The sequence below is a fragment of the Pyxicephalus adspersus genome, chromosome 2 (genome assembly GCF_032062135.1).
Source record: "Pyxicephalus adspersus chromosome 2, UCB_Pads_2.0, whole genome shotgun sequence".
In the NCBI taxonomy this organism is placed as follows: domain Eukaryota; kingdom Metazoa; phylum Chordata; class Amphibia; order Anura; family Pyxicephalidae; genus Pyxicephalus; species Pyxicephalus adspersus.
Genome location: NC_092859.1, coordinates 116226862 through 116238885, shown reverse-complemented (window position 1 = coordinate 116238885; position 12024 = coordinate 116226862).

Below are 12024 nucleotides of genomic sequence, written 5' to 3'. Positions count from 1 at the left end.
CTAGTGACATTTTTTAACCAACATTTACAGGGGTAGATCTTCGGTCCTGATACTCTATTGGCAAATATTTGCATGTTATTGATCAAACTATAGACCGATTTCACTTTTAAATTTGGATGTGAAACTACTAGCAAAAATTCAGCTTCACCACTCAATACCGAAATTGGAAGTCCGTAGATTACGTAGGAAGTCCAGAGATCACATCCGTAGATTACTTCATTTGATACACTTGGCTAAACAGAGAAGTGTAACGGCTATGCTGTTGTCTCTTGACATCCGCAAAGCCGTTGACACAGTTTCTTGGTCATATCTTTTCACCCTTCTTGACATGTGGGGTTTTGGTCCCAATTTTTTAAGCTGGGTTAATGCCCTATATACGGGTACAGGAGCTTCTGTGATATATGCAGGGTTTCGTTCTACATGTTTTGCTATAGCCCTGGGTACGAATCAGGTTGCCCACTGTCGCCATTACTCTTTGCTCTGGCGATTGAGCCGCTGGCGTTAATGATCAAGTGGAACCTGAATGTTTTGGGATTAGAAATTGGTGGATATCATCACAAATTATGTCTCTTTGCTGATGATGTGGTCCTTTTTCTTACAAACCCAGTACTCTCTCTACCTAATCTTACCCAACTATTATTATTTTATTCTTCAAATTCGGGTCTGCCGGTAAATGATTTGAAATCCAGTGCACTTAATGTTTCCCTTGCCCAGAAAACACAACTTGGCTTACAGGCGAATTTTCCATATAAATGCCTTATTTGGGTATATATCTTACGGCCTCATACGGCACAATGTGTTCTGCCAATTATGCTTCTATTTTAGGAACTACTAGGGCAACACTGGAGTCTTGGAAGAGGTATCATATTTCTTAGTTGGGTAGAATTGCCGCTCTGAAGATGATGGCTCTTCCTAGACTCCTGTACTTATTTTGGGTTCTCCCAGTAGCAATACCATCACATCTAATTAGCTCACTACAGAGCGTGTTTTCAGATTTCATGTGGTGGGGGTCCAGACCTAGGGTAGCAAATGGATTATGCACAAACCTAAAGCCTATGGAGGCTTGGCATTGCCTAATATCCTGTACTAATATAGGGCCGCTCAACCAGCTTCTTTGGCTGCATACCATGCTAGGACACACATGTCAAATACTTTGGTGCTTTGATGTCACCACACCTGGTTGGCTACCATAGTGGGCAACCCCAGTTTTTTGCCTCATGTGTTTTTTCCTATTTACAGCTACATCACTATATTCAGTCCTAACTCAAATACGCACGTAACCCCGTTGCACACCAGGAATTATCTCTCTAATCTATAATTGTTTGCTCTTAGCAGAATTGTCAGATAAACTGGTGTATGCAACCAAGTGGGAAGAGGATATTGGCCGAACATTGGATGACACACAATGTGCACAGATCTGGGACACGGTGGCACGATGTCATCCACGCTGGCTTCCATGAAGCCAATTACAAATTGCTCATGCGTTGGTACTTGGTCCCAGTTAGACTGGCGAAATTTATTCAATGCCCAAATATGTGTTTTTCAATCAATGTAGTGAAGTTGGGTACGCACTATCATATATGGTGGACTTGTCCAAAGATTAGGCGCTTTTGGATAGGGGTATACTAACTTGTGTACACACTTTTGGGACGAAATATGCGGAAAGACCCATATGAAGCATTATTACTATTGAAACCCAATACCTGTACGAAATACCAATTTAGGCTTCCTAATTTTGTGTTTACTAAGTGTTTTGCTAAACAAACACTTGCTAGGGCATGGTGTTCAAATTCTCCTACTGTGATTCAAGTAAAACAAGAAACCTAAGGTCAACTGGTATATTCTTAATGAACTTTTGGCAGCTAAACTGAATGACACTATGAGTACTTTTTAAATTATATGGTCATCCTGGATAGACAACTACCTGTCGGCTGATTTTAATAGAGATTTACTTTTACTTTCAAAGGTTTTCTCTAATGTGCACACCCCAGTGAATAATGCTGGTCATATTTGATTTTGGGTCCTCACCCTCTAGATATGTACTTTTTCCATATCTCTTCTCTTCCTTTCCCCACCCCTTTTTTCTCTTGTTAATGCCCTCCTATTGTGTGCTAATTCCCCCCACCTACTAGATTGTAATCTCTTCAGGGCAAGGTCCTCTCCTCCTGTGTCACTGTCTGTATTTGTCGGTCATTTGCAACCCTACTTAATGTACAGTGCTGCGTAATATGTTGGAGCTATATAAATCCTGTTTAAAAATAAGACTTATAATATTAACCCTACTTGGATCCAAAGCCCAAAATTCTTACCACCTAAAACCAATTTAATTTCCCATTTTGGGATAGGTTTTTAGAAACTTTCTCTTTTTTTGTGTTATGTCATAATTTCAACAACAGGTCACATTCAAAAACACCATCAACATAATGGAAAATAACTGGTAGAGAAAGGACATCTGGGCACAGTGTAATGGTCTATAACTGTACATGTGGAATGAAGCAGGGCCAGTCCTGCCCCACTTATATGATCTCCAGAATGACAAATACCAGTGGCAGATTGGGTGATGTCTATATTTCTACGAAATTAGAAACTGCCTCCATACAAACCAGATATGACAAAACCTTGACTCAGTACCATGGATACAGGACATGAGATCCTCCATATGCATGTTCTCACAGCTGCACAGGAAGGTGGGAAGAGGAGTTTGTTGCATCTAGTGCAATGAAATGATCTGGAAGCAGTTACCAGATGTCTGAAATCTGAATTTTGGTATCGGCGTTACTGCATCCCAGGTTGGATCTGTAAGGCCTGGTCAGTACCAGTATTCTCCAGACACCAGTCCCTCAATCTAACGCCGCAGTCTTCACCTATAGAAGTGCGCAATAGATGGTGTCTGGAGATAGGCTGGCAGCCGACCAGGGGCCCACAGAGCAGAGCACAGAATTATCAGGAAATCCAGAAACAAACTGAAGTCAAAACACAGGAAATCAATCCACCAAGCAAAGGTACAAAGGGAAGGGCACAAGCAGAGTCGGGGTCACTAGCAAAGGTCGGTCCTGTCAGAGTTCAAACTGAATGTCAGGAACAGGCACAGGTCAGTAACTGGGAAACATTCAAAATCACTTTTTTTTTACTTTTTTATTAGAAAAGTATAAAGAGCTTACTTACAAATAAAATAATTTTTTTTCCCCAAGAGTACAAAGAACATAAAGTCCATTCCTGAAAGCAAAGTATGGCGTCCATTTGTAAAAGGTAAAACAAAAGTCCATTTTCCGGAGTAAAAAAAAAAAAAAAACAGATTATCTTTTGAACAGGTAAGTACATAGCATTTAAAAAAACATATACAAAATAGTTTTACATATATTTTTGACTATAACCACAAACCATTTTCAAAAACACAACAAGGTATGTAATTTTTTGCTTTCCTTTTTCACAAGAAAAAAAAAACACATATTTTGGCAAATACACAAAAAAGAAATTACACAGGTGTATTCCACATATACATTCCTCAGGTTCTCTGGGCTTTTAGTTTACCCATTGTTTTGCAATCAAATAAAAAGAAATCAAACATTTTGCTCAAGGCATACCTAATACACTCCTTTTTATTTATGAAATCATCTTTGTACAAGAAATGGTTTCTTGTTTTCCATAAAGCAATCTTCAGGCAATTTATAGAAACCCAAAGTAGCTTTTTCTCTACTGAGAAGGAAAGAGGAGGACCGTACATGACAACCTGGTGGTCAAGTGTTTGAAGGCCTGTTAAAAATTTCAGCAAAGGCCCAGCTGACCCTAACACAGCCCTTTCAACCGGGCAATTCCAGAAAAGATGTAGGGTTTATTCATCAACCATACATCCAGACCGGGGACATACGGGAGAACTCACAAAAGTCCTCCTATGCTGAAAGGCATGCAGGGGCAGGCACTCATGGACACCTTGCCAAGCAATATCTTTTAATTAGTTTGATAGAAATTTTTCGTCCACGTGTTTCAAGATTTGTGCTGATCTTTCTGTAGTAAAAGTAGTAGGTACAAGCGCAGTTCCCTCCTCTGTTTTGATGAATTTCCTAATTTTGTTTGCATCCAATAGGGTGTTTTGGTCCAGGTTTTGTAGGTTCCAAATACGGTTACATTTTTCCAAAATTTTGTACGCTTATGGAGGAATGATGAGTGTTGATACTGTTTGGGGTGGTTGGTACCATCCTCTTCTCCTAAACACATGACCAGCTAAAAATATGACTTGTTAGATTTGGTTTTGAGGCACTTGAAGCAGAGGGAGAATAAACTGGACCACAGAAAGATCTTAATATCCGGGAGGTCTTTACCCCCATTTGCCTTACTTTTGTGCACAATTGACCTTTTAATTTTTTCAACAGTTGAGCTCCAGAAAAATTTGAAGATATTTCTGGTAATTATGGAGAGCGGTGGTGGTTAGACAAGACTTATGTATTGCAACTAAGGCAGAATTATTGATTTTACAACCAGCACTTTACCTTCTAATGTTAAGTTACGTAGTTTCCAGAAAAAAAATGTAGCCTTATTTTTTCTTGGACAATGCTTCAGCTTTGGTGCCCGTTGTTTTAATGGTCAAAAAACACTCGCTCATTTTTCTCAGAGGAGCAGTAAATAATAAACACCCTGAGTTTCTTCCCCCTAAACTTCACTGTGATCATCATAGCTCTCCCAGGTGCTATCTCAATAAATGATGAAAAGGGGACTTTGTTCCCCTTTGCAAGGATACCAATACCTGTAGCTGAATTTCCATTGTCCCCTGACCATACTGAAGGGCTGTGAGTCCAGGATTGTCTGAGGTGTTCATAATTTGGGTGGTGGTCTATTTTGCACTCCTGAAGACAAAACATTTCACAGTTAATGCCACTTAAACAGCTAAATATTGCTGGCCTCTGTACAGAGCTTTTCAGACCCCTGACATTCAGGGAACACATTTTAAACTTCCCCATTTTCAGAGTGGTAGGACTCCATACAGACACTGGGTGCTGGACTGAAGGGTTCCTCCTCTGAGCTGGTCAAAGGTGGAATTGCAGCAGATGGTGAAACCTGTTGACTCACTACAGTCAACTCCTCAATGAGACCTGAATAAGGTTCCTGGTCACCAACCTGTGCCGATACGCCAACTTCAGCAGACTTTTCACTGCAGCTGCGCTTAACTGTGGTTTCTTCCTCGTCCGAACTGGACTGAGACTCACGTCTGGTCTTCCTTTGTCCAGGTGTCGGGGGGTCAGTTCCTGCAGATTCCTCCACTGGTCTGGCTGCCCCATCTGTAACAACTTCAGGACTGCTTTTTAAGGCTTCCTTCTGCTCCTCCTTCCACCAGCTCTGACTGAGATGGTGCTGCAGGGGCTTCAGACACTGGGTCACCCTGAAGGTGTGCAGCTAACTCTGCCATATGGGCAGCTACAGCACCCACACCCCCTGACCACAGATCTTTGGCCACTGGTGCAGTGGAGGCGGCATCCGCCCATGACCTCTTACGATGTGGACACCCTGTAAACAGATGAGCAGAACGTCCGCTGCGGTTACACACCAGTTTCACAGAACAGTTTTTAGTTTTGTGAACAGTTTTGTTGCATCTTTTACAGAGAGAATTCTGAGGTGAATTCTGAGGTGCGTGATCTTTCTGTATGTGAATATGACCCACACTTTCTACAAAAAATTGGCATCCCAGGATTAAACAGCGAACCCCCAGGGCAAAAGAGGAGGGAGGGTGTTTCAAGCCTCCAATCCTCCCAGGGTCAGACATGAACTTGACTCCATACTGAATTTTGTCATTCCATAAATCACAGACATTGTAAACTTTCTTGGGCTCAGATACAGAGGAACAGTAATTATAGAGGAAGGTTCTAATGTCAGCTTCTTTTACAAACGGATTATAAAACTGGGTTGTTAATAATACTTCCTCCTGTGAGTACAAAAGGACAAACTCGCCAGCCATCAAAGTCCTCATTTTCTAGCTGTTTTATCAGATTATTGTGCAGATTATTGCAAGCACCCATTCCAATAAGTGACAGAATAAAATGACCTGACCTTTGTTCTTGCAAGCAGTGGATATCCTTTTTGTTCACTTTGGGCTTTCCACTAGGTATTGGTCCACAAGTTTTTGCAAGGGGAATACTCCTCTTTCATTGTTCAGTACCAGAATTCTGAAGGACTGGCAAACTTTCCCCATCCTTATCACTTGCCTCTCCTCTCCTCACAAGGTCTTCCTCCATGATGCAAAATGAGCTGAAATAGATAAACTACACAAAAATAAATCCTGGTAGCAATCACTCCTCACAAATTTTCAAATAGCCTGTCCCAATAGCAGCATGGGGGGCTTGATGTACCCCTAAGGCCAAGACAGGCTAATCCCTTGCTGATTCTCCAGCACAGATAAGCCCAGCTAATGCTACAACAGGCACAGGAGACTGGAAGCAGAGAGGCTTAATAGTGCCAGCAGCCAATATCAGTGCAGGACTGAGTCAGGAGAAGATCAGCCTCTAGAATCCCCTTCAGCTGTGCACAGCCTAACACCGGATGCCAAAAATACATCAATGCACAACTAAAGGGAAGCATGGGCTCCTGCTATCTTAGTTATCCTATCTGCTGCAAATGACATTGCTGGACAGAACAAACAGGGTTTTATACTGTGACGGTGCACAGCATGGATTCGCTGGACAGATGAGTATTTCCTAACAGTATCTCGATCATCACCAGAATATGTGTATGCCTACTGTCATTTGACAGACACTCCTGAGCAGCTGTGCAACTACTCCTGCGATCTATACCATCTAGACATTAGACCCAGTTCCTGAAATTTACTGCTAATTGAAGCCTTATGGGTGAGGGTAAATATTTGATACTGCTGGGCCAGAGCAAATGCAATACTCACCTACAATTCCCGAACCAGCAAGTACAAGGGCAAATGATCGAGTGGTGTGGCACTGAGCATGGCATACATGATAGCTGACATGCATTTCATCTATCTTTACCATTACATACAGACTCATATTCTATCAGCGGCCCAGAGAAGCTATGCCCTGACAGAAGGGGATGTTGAAAGTCTGTATGGACAAGAGGGTGATGTTAGCTTGAGATTCTGTGCCCATGTTTTTTTCTGCAAAAAAAACGATAGGCTCAAAAACAAATGAGAAGCTGTCAAAAGATCTCTGTACCTGGTGGAAAAGCAGGGCTTTCCTAAAATTGAAAATAGGGCAGGAAAGATGGAAATGGATTTGGAAAAACTGATCTTGAATTTTGAAATGGAGTTTCTGAAGGTACTACTATAAATTAGTCAGGGAAATGATTGGGTTGGAGAGTACAAACAAGCCATCTGCATACACAGCCATCATGTGATGATTCCCCGCCATGTAAATACCAATGATGTTAGGGTCCAAGTAATTGGATCTGTGGTATTGTATTGTCTCTTGCCTCCTTCAAAGACATAAACCAATTCTGATCATAATGTAAACGTGTATTTTAGTAAAAAGTCCTAAATCTTGGTTCAGCAATGAGATTGATTGGTCTAGCTGGAATATGCTGTAAAATCCTTCCCCTCCAGAAGGTAAAAAAAAAACACCATTAGTGAGTTTAATGTCAGAGGTAAATAAAAGGTCCAATAATGCAGTGAAGTACCATTCGAACCAGGTACCTTTTTAAGGGAGAAACGGGAGTTTGTCCTAAATGCCTCCCTCTGTTCATCCATCAAGATAAGAGCTGCAAAGTCTTCTCTGTCACGGGAGGGAAGTTTGGACATTTGTAAGGGACATGAACACTGACGAATAGGTGTCACTCTAGAGAGAAGTTGGGTCCCAGAGAAGCCTTAAAAGTCATTATAAAAACTGTTAGATGCAGCTGCCATGTCCTTATTACAGTAAATCCTTTGTGTCACAAATCAGCAGCACAGCTGATCTGGTACTTGTTGTTCACTCCTTGCGGGGTGCTCTGGTGAACGCCGGGCGGTTCCTTAGACTCTGTGCCTCAGCTCATACCCCCCCCCCCCAAATGTGCAGATTGCACAGAGGGTCCACTTCCCCATACTTGTGGCAGATCTGTGACAGTTTGCAAAGGCCATGGACCCTGCTGACATTCCTCTGCCAAGCACCCTGCAAGCCTAGGTGCATTTACCTGAGGCGCCAGCTTGTGTCTGTTTCCAAGAGATGATTCCCTGGTTCTGAACTTGGCTTGTTCTGACTTTGATTGTTTGCCGCCTGCCCTGACCCAGTCCTGCTCTGGTTTTCGAGATTGCCTATAAATTTGGTACTACGCTTCAATTCCATCTGCAGTCAGCTGCTGTCTGCATGAGTGTGTCTGAGGGCCACAACCTGAGCACTGTCAGCAGCAAAGTCCATCACTTCTTGCAGGGTGCCCTGGTGAACACCAGGCGGTTCCTTAGACTTTGCGCTTCAGCTTATACCTCCGCTAAACGTGCAGATTGCACATAGGGTCCACTTCCCCATATTTGTGGCAGATCCATGACACTTTGGCTCCCCATTGGTAAAGACAGCACTGCACTAGGAGTTGGTGTGAACTTAAGCTTTTTCTCCAAGTTTCTTGGTGTGTCTTCCTTAAAATCTGTCCGCTTTACAGTACTTCCTCCAAAAAAGGGACTGATTTGTGTTCAGAAGATAAAGCATGGTCAACATAACAAGAGACTCCTCCAGAAATACCGTGACAAACAAAAATCTGCCTTCCTTAGTGTTGTCTATTGCACACAATTGCTATGTAACTGAACCAGAATGGAGTGTTCTTACTCATCTTACGAGAAAATTTTTTTCAGGGGTATTAGGGCATTTAACATTTAAAGAAACAATTTTCAAAAATGAAAAAGTTCAAGGTTCAATCCAGTCCATCTGTATCCAGGGTAGCCTCTAGAAGTAAGTGAAAAGGTTTAAAATTTTATTATCCTGAAAAACAAGACAAAACATATCATGGTCACTGCCCTTTTTAGGCAGCTGGAGGAGACAATCTGCACAGTACAGTAGGAGGCAGCACAAGTAGAAGGCAGGATGTAGCCAGTCTGAGCAGAACACATTTTAAAAAAGCATAGACAATCCAGAATAATAAACATAATGGTGAGTCCCAACCAGGGAACAGAAAAAAAGAAAAACACAGCATCCTAGCTCCTGCTGGGGCCCTTTGAGGAATAAGGGGTCCCTCTGTTTGGCAATTTCTTCATGATCTTCCGCCACTAGTGGAGGTAGGAGGATCGGCCAATATGGCAAGTAGAATTGTGGGACCTCAAAGGTGCCCAGTAAGTTCAGGAGGGCTCGTAAGTAAGTCTTGAAATGTGGTGGATATGCCATCCTTCTAAGCAAACAGTTGAAATGGGAACCCAGATCTGTAACATGTATTGTGATCACATATGGAATTCAAGACAGGTCTCAGCTCCCTTCCCAGGCCCAGGGTATGTTGAAATAAGTTGAGGAGGATCTGTATTCAAGCGCCATTATAGGAAACTGCTTCCAGGGATCTAGCCACCTGCACAATAGCCTGTTTAAGCCAGTGCTGGTGGATTCAATGGCTTCAGGTATTCCCCCTAGTCAAAATATCTAGCAACTTCAAAGGCCCATTGAAACTGAATAAACATTTAGAAAATGGAAGAACCCTGCAACTTAGTCATTAAAATTTATAATTTTAAGAGCATTTATATGTAATTTAAATTGGTGACAGGGTCTGTGTGTGAGAGTGGTGATGGTGGGACCTAATTTATTAGAATTAAACCCGATTAAAGGTCACACCTTAGAGATCTATAATAAAACATTTTTTGTCTAAATGCTGCCGAAGCAATTCTTGTAGTGGTGCATATTATTAGTTGTTTTACAGCAATCTATTGATGATCTAAATGTACTTAACAAACCCTGTTACCATTGACAAAAACACTGTGTTATCAGAGAGTGCTGGACCTCATGTACCATGTACTCCTTAGCAGCAGAATGGTCTTCTATTGCTTTTGCAACACCCCTGTGTTCTTTCTACTCATATGCAGGTTCAGGTGACTATTCAAATACCCTAATACCTAATAAATGCACATTAGAAAGTAGGTGCCCAAGAAAGGGATTTGTTTGTTATGGGTGTACTGATGTAGGATCATACGTTTCCCAAATATTACTCGTGCACATAGGTTCAGAAGTTAGTTCTAGTTCAAAAAAGAAGGACTGGGGTGTAGAATTGGCACTGTACTGTGAATGATAAACAGCCAATGTAGATTATGATGAAAAAAATGTACAATTGTTGAAATTTTCTTTACATAGAAACTTTACTGTGTTGCCGGTCAGCATGATAAAATGATGGGCACAGATCTAATGTTTTTTTAAACTAAGAGCTGTGCATCATCAATTTATTAGAAAGATTTAAGTTTTATATTAGGAGAACCTATAATGACAAAAATAGGGAAGCTGGCATTTTACCGACTTATTTGTAAAGGTGAAGGTTGCAGGCTTGTAATCCTAGTCAAAGGCTTTACTACCTACTGAGTTTTTGGCATCGAACAAGCATATAAACAGTGAATTATGTGAAGTTTAAATATCCATCTAGCGTACTTGTTCCAGCTCAGTATCTCAGACTAGGAGAGAGAGGAAACAAATAAAACTCTGAATCTCCTTTGGAAAGGAATTATTATGACACAAGCTATATTTCTATAGCCTCACAAGTTTCATTTAAGAGACTTCACTTAGTCCATCAACATTGTTTTCAATTAGACTAAATTTGTTCCCTAATCAGTCGAAAAATACTTAAAAGCTTCTAAACCTCAAATGTCAGACATTCCCATGATTGGCTATAACCCTTACATTAGATACATCTAGAACATTCGTAACAGCTTCCTGCCACTGTAGTTGTTGTTATCACTACACAAATGCAAACATGGAAAATGCATATTATATGATATGACCATATGAAAATATTCATATATATGACACCCCTCTCTGTTACCATTCCAACAAATTAGTAATAATTTAGGAGATACCTGGTTGGGTTACTTTGTTTTCTTTTTTGCCTTAGTCACATAGCTTATCTAATTTATCTTAAAAACAATGTGTTTTTGCAAAGGAGGCCTTGCAGGGTTCTATGGAGAACTGGCTTAGTTTATGTTGTAATAAAGAATTGGCAAACTTGCAATGGTTTAATTTTTAGGTTTAGTTTTGCTTTAAGTATAGGTATATAAAAAAGGAACCTTTAATAAAAGAAACCTCCTCTAACTTCTTCATAAATAAAGTATTTAAAAAATGGAATATGTATTATATGTAGTTGTTTTATGTACACAATCTGATTGGCTAATTGTGATTTAAAGGAAAATTAACTCTGCTGACCTTTGTGAGAGCAAGCCCTGCATATTTGTTGTTGTATAACAGTTATTCTCTTGGAAAATCCAGGGAAATTATCCTTAGGCATGCTAATGAATGGCATGTTCTTTATTACCTTTAATAAATGAAAGGTCAGAAAGATCCTGTAGCTACTTTAACTCTATTTGCTCATGTAAATGCATTTTTTCTTTTTCTTGTTGTGGTCTGTGTGGTATAAATATAAGTGCTATAATAACAATACCAAATACAAATTAGGAATCATAATTGTGGCCTAATTTTTTGTTTTAAAGTACAACTCCAGATAAAGTTCATTTAAAGTCTAGACAACCCTTTTACATATGTATATTTTTTAAATGCAACTTTTTATTTAAGAAAAAAAAACCGTGAAGCACCTTGCTATGGTGATCAAGGCAGAATGGGTGTGTAGAGCCTTCTGGGGATCCTCCTGGACGCTCCTTCTGGGCATGCTTGAGATTAGGCATGGGCAGAAGATTCATTTTCCTACATTGAGGTGAAAGAGTTGCCGAACCCATGCATATGAGATTGGCTCTCTTTTTTTCCCCCCTTTACAGCAGGCTTCATCAACTGATCCAATTAAGAGATCGGGTGCCATAGCTCGAAGAACAGAAGATGGGGAGCCCAGCATGGATGAAGTAGAATACCAGGACAGTGCAAGATCCAATTGGGGAGGTCCAGCCTGATCCAAGGATTTGCGAGATATTTTTTCGGT